Source organism: Pararge aegeria, chromosome 1 (assembly GCF_905163445.1).
Source record: "Pararge aegeria chromosome 1, ilParAegt1.1, whole genome shotgun sequence".
In the NCBI taxonomy this organism is placed as follows: domain Eukaryota; kingdom Metazoa; phylum Arthropoda; class Insecta; order Lepidoptera; family Nymphalidae; genus Pararge; species Pararge aegeria.
Window position 1 is genome coordinate 6,181,525 of NC_053180.1, and position 11,977 is coordinate 6,193,501.

At 36.9% G+C, this 11,977-nt stretch overlaps 1 non-coding gene across 1 annotated transcript; it reads right to left on the reverse strand.

Moving 5' to 3' along the window:
• Positions 1–1,671: 1,671 nt before the first annotated feature.
• On the reverse strand, positions 1,672–1,743 carry Trnag-ucc. Its single transcript has one exon. It is a non-coding gene; the product is annotated as a tRNA-Gly (tRNA).
• Positions 1,744–11,977: the final 10,234 nt, after the last annotated feature.

An 11,977-nucleotide genomic window follows, 5' to 3' on the forward strand; every position in this document is an offset into this window, starting at 1 on the left:
GAGAATCTGTATGAGGTAATTTATAATTTCTTCAATCTTTATACTCCAGACCAAACAGATCTTCTTATTTGTTGTTCTCCGGTTTCGGAGCGAAACGTGCGTAGAGGGTACCTACATTGCAGAAGAACTGCTTGGTGGGGAGACCAGTGGCGTGCATAGAGGGTATAAAATGAAAATAATCTGCTCGAGTTAAAAAAAATCTAAGGATAGGCATTGTAAGAGTTATAAAAAGCCTACCCTTAAGTATTTATAACATTTACTGGACATTTACTTCATTTTATATCATCTGCATACCCTGTGCATGTACCATCTATGCACGCGACTGTGTACTGTAGAGTATAAAGTACGACATCTTAGAATCTATGTCGAATCGTTTTTTTATTTGCGTAGACTTTTAAGGTCTCTCACATAACTAAGAGGGATTTAGAGCATAAGCCCATCATGCTGCTCTACTGCGGGTTGGTTGGCTAATTATTACCATCACATGTTAGTGATAATAAGTCAAGAATTGGGGTAGGGTAACGTTTAATCCGACGCACGGGAATGAACACTGCAAAATTCCCAATACAACTGGCAATTTAAAAAAAAATACCCAAGATTTAATAGTACCTACTTACTTTATTAAATTTATATTTCGATCCGGTAATCGATTTCAGGACCTCTTGATAATGTTGTTCCAAGATAATAAAATGGGTAGGTACAGTGGCGTGCACTTCATACATGCACTGCCTACCCCAACATTTTTTGTATAACTCATAAAAGGGAAGGATTTTAAATTTAATGCCATCTTCCTTCTTTATGCATACTCTGGTCATAAACCCTGTGCACGCCACTGGGTACCTATCATAGTTTTATATTTATAACCCAGCCCAGCCCGATTGGTAGATTTCACACGCCGTTGAGAACATTATGGAGAACTCTCAAGCATGCAGATTTATTTACGATATTCTCCTTCACCGTTGTAACAAGTGATATTTTAATTGCTTAAATTAAAAACGCACATAACTCCGTAAAGTCATTAGCGGACGAACTTCTCCACGAAAGGAAAGCCGGAGCCATAACCACTAGGCTATCACCGCTTCGTATAATTATGTCTATTGTGAATAGGTAGGTACGAGTATATCTGTTTGACTTGACTGCTACGCAATGTTAGCCAATGTATAATTTTGTGAAAGTAATAAATATAGCATCTGCCGTCAACTTTCACTGTAATAAGGACGCACCTTAGCGCGAGACTGTTTATGCGTAACGACATACGACTTATTGTAACGTCGGTCGGCATGTGTAAACGGGTGTTCAGATAATTCATACGTCAGTGATTATTTACGCCGTTGATTTAATGTTACTTTCGATTTAGGCAGATAAGATGCAAACTCGGGAATAAATTAAAAAGAATAGCAAATAATATTATGAAACGAATAGCTTTATTTTACTCTTGAATCATGATTTTATAATATTATAATTTTGCAATGCATGTGAAAATTGACACAAGCAAAAACAAACTCTATTGGTCACAAACTATTAAAGTAGGTATAGGTTATAGGTACTCGTATCTTGTAAATATCAATAAATCGATAGTAAGGGCCCTGTTCCTCAATATCCTAGTGTACAAAAAACAATTATTTTAAGTGAAGGGAGTAATAAATAAAAATCGTGAAAATAAAAAAGGTGTGCGTTGGCCGGGAATCGAACCCGGATCAACTGCTTGGAAGGCAACTATGCTGACCATTACACCACCAACGCTTATGAATCATTTGATGAAATTTCCATATAAAAAATTGTGTTGTATCAAAACTAAGTATTCCATATCCCTATCACTACTAATATTATAAATGTCAATGTAAGTTTGTTTGTTACGCTTTCACGTAAAAACTCAACCGATCCTCATAAAACTTTGAACACATATTCTTGGAAGTGTGAGAAGTAATATAGGATACTTTTTATCCCGACATTAAGCTCGGTTCCTTTGGGAGAAGGGATTGCTTGACGATTTTACACCATAACTCCGACGAATTATAACCGATTTAAATAATTATTTTTGGACTATAGAGGTTATAATATGTGTTTAATTTTTCCCAAACTTTGTGTAGATCAGAATGTGGTTGGAGATAGAGGACAGAACTCCTCAGACAGCAGCAAACCCCTCATTTAAGGCTTAGCGATACTGAATACTTTAATTTTTTTTACTACTACAATACAACTAAAACTAAATTGAATGCCACATCAAAATTCAAAATCAAACGCAGACGAAGTCGCGGGCAACATCTAGTATTCTATAAAGTAGATGAATACGTCCTATACTATACCTTCTATAGTATACTAGTATAGAGTAAGTAAGTTGTATAGAGTTTCACGAAGCTTTATAAACTGAGCAATTATGGTGTAACTAGGAGGCGAGAAAATAACTGATACCTAACTAACCATTGCCAAAGACCTGACCAGAGGAAATTTTGAAAATACTAGTACTACCACTAACTTAAAATTTAAAACCTCCCACTTATAAGCGTTTCTAGTGTATTTAGGTATAAGTATTCGGTATCTCTACATACGTGAGAAATAATGTTGGCCTTTCCTTATAATGTATAAGTACCTACTGATTTGCCTGACTCGCGGACTGCCTTGTGCAATATGTATATAGGAGGAATATATATATATATTTGATCACCGCCCTGGCGCAACGGTGAGCGATGTGTATTCAAGCAGGAGGTCCCGGCTAGTTACCATCCTGCCGACAAAGATATACCGGTGCAATGTCTCGTAGAAACCGCTTAGGGGCTTTGACTACCATACTGCTAACAGGTTAACCCGTCACCATCTTATACTGCATCATCATTCACCACCAGGTGAGATTGCAGTAAACAGCTAACTTGTAGTAAAATAAAAAAAAATACCTACTAAGAAATATATAGGTAGGTCAGATACTAAGTATTGTTGGAGAACCTGGGTATGGTACTTGAATAATACCTACTTGTTTTTTTCTAATTACATTTGAACTATAATCGAGCTGAAATCCCTCTTACAAATATTCGTTACAAATGGATCCTCGAGAATCCAATGCTTCTAGTTATACACTATTCGAATACCGTTTACAATGCTGATAACTAAATGAACCAATTATAATATGTAACACGTTAGCCAACTCAATAACCGTACTGTGGTGACACCCCCGTTTCCATCAACCAAGAGTTGAGCAAGAGTGGTGGGGAAAGACCCTCACGCTCCCGGCCATCGCAGACGGCGAACACTCTCCGCTGGAGATCGAAGGGACGCGCGGAGAACCCCGACTCGTCGGGTTAACCATAGCCACAATATGCCATATGAGAAATTGTGAGCCGCTGTTTACGTAGTACACCGGTCCGAATGCTGCTCTTTCCCTGCAGCCCTCGGTACCCAGGTAGGTGTGGTTACCCGACCTAGTAACCCGACCCCATTCCTACTTGTCCGGGCATAACTGTCCAAAACTTGTCCACACCCGGAAATCGAACCTAGGAGCTTGTGATGCGCAGTCTAATATAACAAATGATCCAACGAAGCATTTGCCATCCAGTTATTTTTGATAAAACGTGAAGATTTTTTTTTAGCTATTATTTTAGTTATAAGGCTGCTATTAACATGGTAAAAAGAAAGCTACAGGTAGGTAGCAGGTTAGCCCGTGCTGCGCGGCTGTGTGCGTGGACAGATGCTGCGCACAGCTGCCGCGGCGCGTGCGCAGCTAGCGACCACACCGTCTTGATACTTGCGATCAAATTGTCTATGTAGGCGAAGTAGCAGAGCTTTTTGTAGCAGAGCTCGTAAGGGAAAGTACTACCGCTATGTTTCAGTGCATACCATAGTAGATATAGCATACACACAGCCCTCAAGTAGACATTAGGAATGTATTACCACTCAAAACCGGTATGTAATATACGTTTAAAAGCACTGTCTACCCTGAAGACCAGAATGATTTTATTTTGTATTATGAGCCTGCATAGTGCCTACCCTGGTCAAGACTTTATTGCTGTGTTAAGGCTTAGCTGTGCCTCAGTTGAACAGAGGACGGCGCTTTGTACTACCCAATCATTTCATGTCCTGCAAAGTGTTGCCTTGTTATTAGACGATCGTTTTTCACTAACCATCACGTGGGCTATCTGCTTGGTCCGTGAATTATAACTATAAAAAAAGATTGTATTTAGATTGGTGTCAAATCATCATCATCCACAGCCTGTACATGTCCCGCTGCTGATCACAGTCTCCTCTCGCACAGTAATGATGGTCTAAGAGCATAGACTACAGAGCCACCACGCTGCTTGCAGTATTGTAAATAGATGGCGCGCTTTCGATCCCATACAAATTATATTTAACTTTCACGCGATCGAATAAGTAAACGTAGGTGGAAAATCTCACACTTGTCAGTCTTGGCACCCTTTCCTCATGATTTGAGGAAGCAGGCATGAGTAAAGAAGTAGTACAAACTAAAAGAATGTCTACGATATACTTTAATAAACTTCTTTAATTTTGCTATTAGTTTTCCGTTGATAATATCGTTATAATCACCAAAAAGCCTCATCATTATGTTAGTTTTTTTCCTATCAAGATGAAAGCCTTTAAACGTCACTAAACCCCAAAATGCCTTAATTATATATTATTATAATATCAAAACTTTATAAAACCCTTCATTCTCACGTTTCATCGATTAAATTTTTAGTAATTAATAAATAAATAAATTAATTAATTTTTATATTAATTTTTATTTTTTTTATTTTTTTTTATTTCATATTATTGTTGTAGCTATGGATTTTTATCTGAATTAAACGTTATTATTATTATTATTATTATTATTATTATTAAAGGATGTTCAATCTTGATATCATTATTTATTGCACCCGTCTGTCTGGGAACTATTTGATCCCAAAAGTTTCTTTGGCAGTTAATCTTATGATAAATAATTGTGCAAGTATCAAACGATGTTCATCACAGTACACTATCGGTCAGCTGCTCAGCGCATCTCGCGCCCGCCTGTCTGTTGATGTGCGTCGAACTCTTAAACAGTGTGTGGTACAAAATATAGGCTAAAGCAATTAGTTCTTTTCTTTTCGGCGAGCCCGTATATAATCCTCGCCAACCCTATTTTATACACAGAAAATGCTTAACGCGTACCACTTCGTTGGAAGAAACTGAGTGGTTATGTGCTCAAAGGAACTACAGGCGAGACTACGGGATGCACTGGCATATTCACCACGCTCCATGTTTAGAAGCAGCGTGGAGGGTCTAACCCACTGTGGTCTAGCCTAAGCTTACTATTTATCCATATCTCATATGAGAGAAAAGCTCGAGACATTAATACATTTATTGATTATTTGCCAACTCCCCCATGTCAGAATGAGAGCCACAACGCTGGCCAAGTGCGGATTGGTAGACTTCACAAGCCTTTAAGAACGTTATGAAGAACTGTCAGACATGTAGATTTTCTCACGTTGTTTTCCTTCACCGTTAAAGCCGTGATATTAAAACAACTGCTATATAATTCCGAAAAGTAAAAGGTGTATCCGGGGATCAATGGGTAAACCTGAAGGGGAAGCCGAATCCCTAACCATTATGCATGATAGTGCACTTAAATTAAAGAATCTATTACGTCTATCACTTAGACCACACTGCAACATGAGTCACGCCGACATTGACCGCGTAATCTTGAGCCGCAATTATACCGGTGTGTTGTGAGAAAATTACGATTACGAGCCGCTATAGTATAGTATAGTATAAAAGATGTTCATCATTGCATAATGACGGTGATCAGCTGATCTTGCTAGCGTTGCGTGTTTTGGAGAGAAAGGCTGCGCATGCGCCGATGTTTGGTGTATCTCGCATCACGTCAAAAGCGGTGACAGTGTATCTGCGCGGATTTATTAATATATTATGTTAAATCTATGTTAATGTTGACGCTTTTGTTTTTGATTTATAATCCTTATCATTTTTCTATTTACCTAGCGTTTTAGTGTCAACCACTAGTTAAGTTGATCGTCTACGGTTATTTAGTTTCAAAGTTATCTATGTATAAAAATAAGACCGCACGCTTAAAAGGGCTAAAATCCAGAGCTGTAAAGCAAGTTTTTTTTTTATAGTAACAATTGACAGACCAAGCACAGCATTGCAATAATGCTGCTTAGCGGCAGAATTAAGTATACTTCCCCAGACGAGCTATATCACAAAAAGCTCTACTTACTATCTAGTACTAAAATTCGAAGGCATTAAAAAACAATCGGAAATTATGTTTCATCATCATCATCATCATATCAACCCATTACCAACTTTGAGAACATTATGGAGAACTCTCTATATAGTAGATGTAGTTTATGTTATAACATATTTTTTAAATTGCACTATCCCGTTTCCATACTCCTTTTCTTCTTTCATTAAGGGTTGTCTGGAGGAGATCGCTTAAAGCGATAAGACCGCCTTTGCGCATTTTTATTCCACTTATGTTTTCAATTTATATTATCTTTATCCCTTAATTGTGTGCAATAAAGAATTTATCTATCTCTCAGGCATGCAGGTTTCCTCACGATGTTTTCCTTCACCGTTGAAGCAAGTGATATTTTAATTACTTAAAACGCACATTGAAAATTAATTATTATTTACGTTATTGACTGAAGATGCTGCGTCCAAAAACTAGTTCAGTTTAACGCTTTCGATTTTTAAAAAATGCGTTCATTTAGCCGGATACAGGTCTTTGGGTCAGATTGCGGTATGCGACAGCTGATCACTCAGCTGCCAGTTCACACTGCTTTAATTAAATACCATTCGGTTAATCGCTAATCGAACTAATCAATGCATATTGATATTTATTTGAATGAATGACTTTGAAAGATTTATAGTTCTTTGCAGATGGGTTACGGTAATAACATCATACGTGGCGATTAAGATTGTAATCTGATTTTTTTAAGTATTAGTTTAGGTGAGTACCTTTAGTGGTGTAATAGCGTTAGGTATATTAAGCTGGCGCGGGCGGGAGCTAAGCTACCAGCTGTCCTGTTACCAACCTACAGAACCAGTGGATTCCTGTCCACTTGCACGATAACTACAGGAAACTGCACGCACGACAACTAGGAATAGGATATGTTCACCTCCGTTTATTAACACATTCTGTCTTGGGCAGACCTAAGAAAAGAAGGGCTGATTTTATAATCTACATCTATAATCTAGTGATATCTACAAATCGTCTGCGAATGGTGCAGAACTCCTTTGTGGGCTTGAGTATACGCTTTTACAACATGATTCCTAAGGTAATTCTGGACCTACCAATACATACATTTAAAAATATGTAAAAACACATCTAATACAGCGAGGTTACTGTACATTTGATGAATTCCTTAATGACAAGGTAGATTGGAAGCAGCCAGCCTCGCTCTCATCTCCCGCAAGATAGAAAAATGATTGTAAATGTTGATGTTGGAAAAGAGCAACTACTGAGTTTCCGAACCGGTGGTCGAGTCACTACAAACATACATACTTGGCGTTTCAAAAGTGCTTATAAAGTAGGCCTACTTGAAATAAATGAATTTTGAATTTTGAATTTTACATCGCTGGGACGGATTGGATGAAAGCTGCACAAGTCTGGAAAGTGTGGAAAGATATGGAATAGGCTTTCACCCATCCTTTGGGATCCACCTTACATAAGAACTAACACAAGTAAGTAGTTTGTAAGGATTTAAACTTTTTTTTGGAATTTGGATGGAATAAATAAAGCTTTATTATTATTAATATCGAGATTTACTCCCACGCCCGTTAAAAAATAAATACATATAGTGAGCCAAAACAACATTAATATACTGACTTAGATACATAGTTCTCTTGTTTCATGGCTCTACGTGGGAAGAGGTTAATAGACATGCTGATGCGGGTCTTAGAATTATTATTTCATGGTTAGAACATAGTCTCCTTGCACTCAACACTGGTAAAACTAAATATCTATGCTTCAGCAAAACAAAAAGTGGAAGACCCCCAACTGACTTTGGAATACGAGCACATTGCTACCCATGTAATCAGACTCTGAACGTTCCTTGTGATTGCAGTTCATTAATGCAAGCGAACACAGTTAAATACCTTGGCGTAACAATTGACGACAACATGACTTGGGCTTCACATATATCTAACACCAGTATGCGTATTAGGAGACTCATATACATATTTAAAACCTTACGTACCGTTTGCAATACTGATATGCTAATTAAACTTTATAAAACCCTCGGTGAATGTATTCTTAGTTACTGTATCTGCGCATGGGGTTGTGCCTCTAAAACTTTAATGCTGGAGGTTGAGCGGGCTCAACGCGCTTTACTTAAAGTTATTATGTGCTATCCATTTACCTTTCCCACGACTCGCTTATATGAAAAATGTGATGTGCTGTCAGTAAGGAAATTGTATATATTTCAAACATTGCGAAGATACCATAGCAAAACGGTTCCCTTCCTACCCACCTGTTCAAAGAGAATTGATAGATGCCCAATTCCTATTATAAAAAGTAGTTTTGCACGTAAGCACTATAACTTCCTTGCACCCTGCCTATACAACCTTTTAAAAAAAGGTACCTTAAAAGACATGACCAATAGAGAAATTAAGACATACATTAAATCTTGGCTAAAAGATTACGACTATGAGGGTACAGAGAAAATATTTCATAAGAATATCTAATTTAAATAAATCAAATTACAAATTAAACACAAACACACACGCACACACACGCATATAAACACGCACACACACACGCATACAAACACGCTCACACACATGCATACAAACACGCGCACACCCACAAACAAATCAAATGTACCTACCTAAGCACCCGCCTCAAAAATTTACATAATTCTCTTTTATTTTATTTTTTTTTCATTTATTTATTTCTTTTCTTTCCTTTATATAATTTTCCCTGTAAATTGTCAAACGTTTGTTAATAAGACCATAGATATAGGGAAGACACTGTCTCCTGTAACACAGTTTTAACTACCGCAGGAGACAGGGCTTCACACTCATGAAATGTATACGTTTATTTTGATAAAATAAAGATATTATTATTATATTATATTATAGAGAGACACTTAAATATACATCACATAAATGTATCTATAGTAAATATATAAAAATATTAATTTATGTATATACATCTTATTTTATTTTTCTCTTTTAATAATTTATTATATTAGTTATTAGTAGTAAGTAGGTACTTTAGTGTGTAAATTTACGTTATTATTGTGTACTATCGTTAAGGTAACCTGGCAGAGATCACTTTTAGTGATAAGGTCGCCCTTGGCTTCAAATTTTTTTTAAAGTATATTTTTAATTTCTCCTTTACTACGCAATAAAGATGTTTAAATAAATACATATTTGCACCGGGCGGAGGATAACACCCCGGCAGGGGAGACCAGACCATTTTAATACCAATAGAAAGCTGATTTATCACGAAGTAACATAGGCTATAATTATTTAAAAAACAAAACAGAGATCCTTAAGAAAATTACAATAATGAAACCGAAAGCAGCAGTATTTTGCCAATAAAATTCATTATTTGGCGTGAGCTGAGAAACTATTGACGATAACAACTATTGTAGATAAGTAAGATAACGGTTTTAAGTTGACGATTTTAGTTATCGCCATGAAATCACTTCAATGTCATATTTTACATGTAATGTATGCATTAAAAGTGCCATATATGTGCCTATTTGAATAAAGAAATATTTGACTTTGACTTTGATAGTTTAAATCTATGTATACTACATACCTATTTTTTATTACCTGAAAAGAGTTTCCCCGCAAACTGATGGTTCCCGCGGCTTTTGAACAAAACCGTTATTAACATGAACGTAGTCGCAAGCAACAGCTAGTACGTACAGTAGTTCGAGACCTTTGATCTGGCGGTAAATGCCGATTACGTATATTGTTATATAAAACCGGGACCGACCGGGATAGTTTATCGTGTCATCCGAAGTACTCCTCTGTCCTAACTTCGAGCCGGTAGGTACTGAGCTTTTTTATAAGAGCTTTCAATTATTTTCATAAAAAGGACCCCTCGGTTTGGTATGCAATCTAATTGGCATAAATATTATGGAGGGTAGAGGTAAGGAGAGTCATCTGTGTATATGAAAAAGTGGCGTCAAAATGTATTAAATTAGGATGGCGCCACATTTGCATCAGGGTAACTCTTAAAAGAAGCGCCAAATATAAATATTGTTAGAGTAGGCTTGAAAAATAAACAAGGAAGTATGGAGATACAAGGAAGTAAGGTTATATTTACCACAATATTTTGTACAACGTAAGTTGTTGAAATTCTCAATAATTAACTACTTATTCGATAATGACATTAAATTTTTTAACTCGGCATACTTCAATTCATCTACGATTGCTACATTCATACCATACCCTGTGCATCCACCAGCGCCATTGTGGAGGATTTTTGAACTGTTATTTAGCGCATACACTGGACACTTTTTCAACTTTTCTCCCATATAAGATGACTCTCCTTACCTCTACCCTCCATAATAAATATCTTCTTAGATTTGAGTATATAAAGATCTAATAGGATTTTAAAACATCCCTAAAATCTGTTACACCAACAGGCTTAGCTAATTAGGTAATTATATATCTTTAGTTACATATAATATTGTTATAAGAAATATGTGCTTGTGTTAGCGTGTGCGCATGCGTGTGTCTCTCTGTGGAATCGTCGCACCGAGTTTGATTTTGTTTTTTGCTTGGAAGATGGATAAGTCAAGAGTGTTCTTAGCTATGTTTGATGAAAATCTGTCCCGGAAAATGGCGGCTTTCATTTTTTTTTACATTTCCCTCAATTTGGACTTCACTAGTGTCAGGGATTTTTTAATTATTAATTTACTACATAGTATAGCGGTTTATAGCATAATTTAGTGGTGATAGCGCATTGGGTAGAATCTCAACTTCACTTTGCGGGGGCCGAGTTCGAATCCCAGCACCTCTAAGTTATGCGCGTTTTAAGTAATTAAAATATCACTTGCTTCAACGGTGAAGGAAAAAATCGTGAGGAAACCATTCGTGAGAGTTCTTCATAATGTACTCCGAGGTGTGTGGAGTCCACCGATCCGCAATGGGCCAGCGTGGTGGCTCATTAACTCCTTCTCATTGTGGGGGGAGACCCGTGCTCTTATGTGCTGTGATGATTATATAGCAGTTAGCAAAGCAGGCGTTTATTTTCTAAGAAGCATTTTAGAATTAGCGTCATCGTTCGGAAAATCCCTACAAAAGCGGCAGGTGCGAGGCAGCTGGTACGCGCTACTAGATCAACTGCTATCAGTTATTATATTAAGCATCTGTATTCATAATCATAGGCGTTAGATTGCTAATTGCTGTTTTATTTCATTTCGGTTGGGTTTATAATTATTTCCGCGTGCCAGAAATTATTAATGTCTCGTTCGTCTGGTGGTAAGCATGGTCTACGGGTTGCAAAGTTCTGGGTTCGATTCCTCAATCGGACCTAAACTTGTTTGGGAATGGTTTTTTTTTGGATAAGAATCCCTATTTAATTACTAATATGTTATAGAACTCTATAACAGGTTGGTAAGGACGTGTTATAAATGCCCTAAACCCTAACAGCCGACTACCATCTTGGACTGCATCATTACCTACTACCAGGTGAAATTACAGTGAGGTAACTTGTGGTGACATAAAAAAGAAGCAGAATGCAAATTGTATTAGTCTAATTCAAAGTCAAAGTCAAATAAAATATTTCTTCATTCAAATAGGCACATTATGGCACTTTTGATGTAAAATATAACATAGAAGGTTATTTATGGCTATAACTAAATTCGTCAACTTAAAACTAAAGCTACGAGGGTTCCAAACGCGCCCTGGTCTAATAAGAAGCCCACAACAAACTTAGCCGGTTGTTTTTTTTTGTTATCACCATCTCACATTGTCACTTAAAACTATTAAAGAAGCAACCTGGTTAGAGCAATAATTTACACCCAAGCATTTT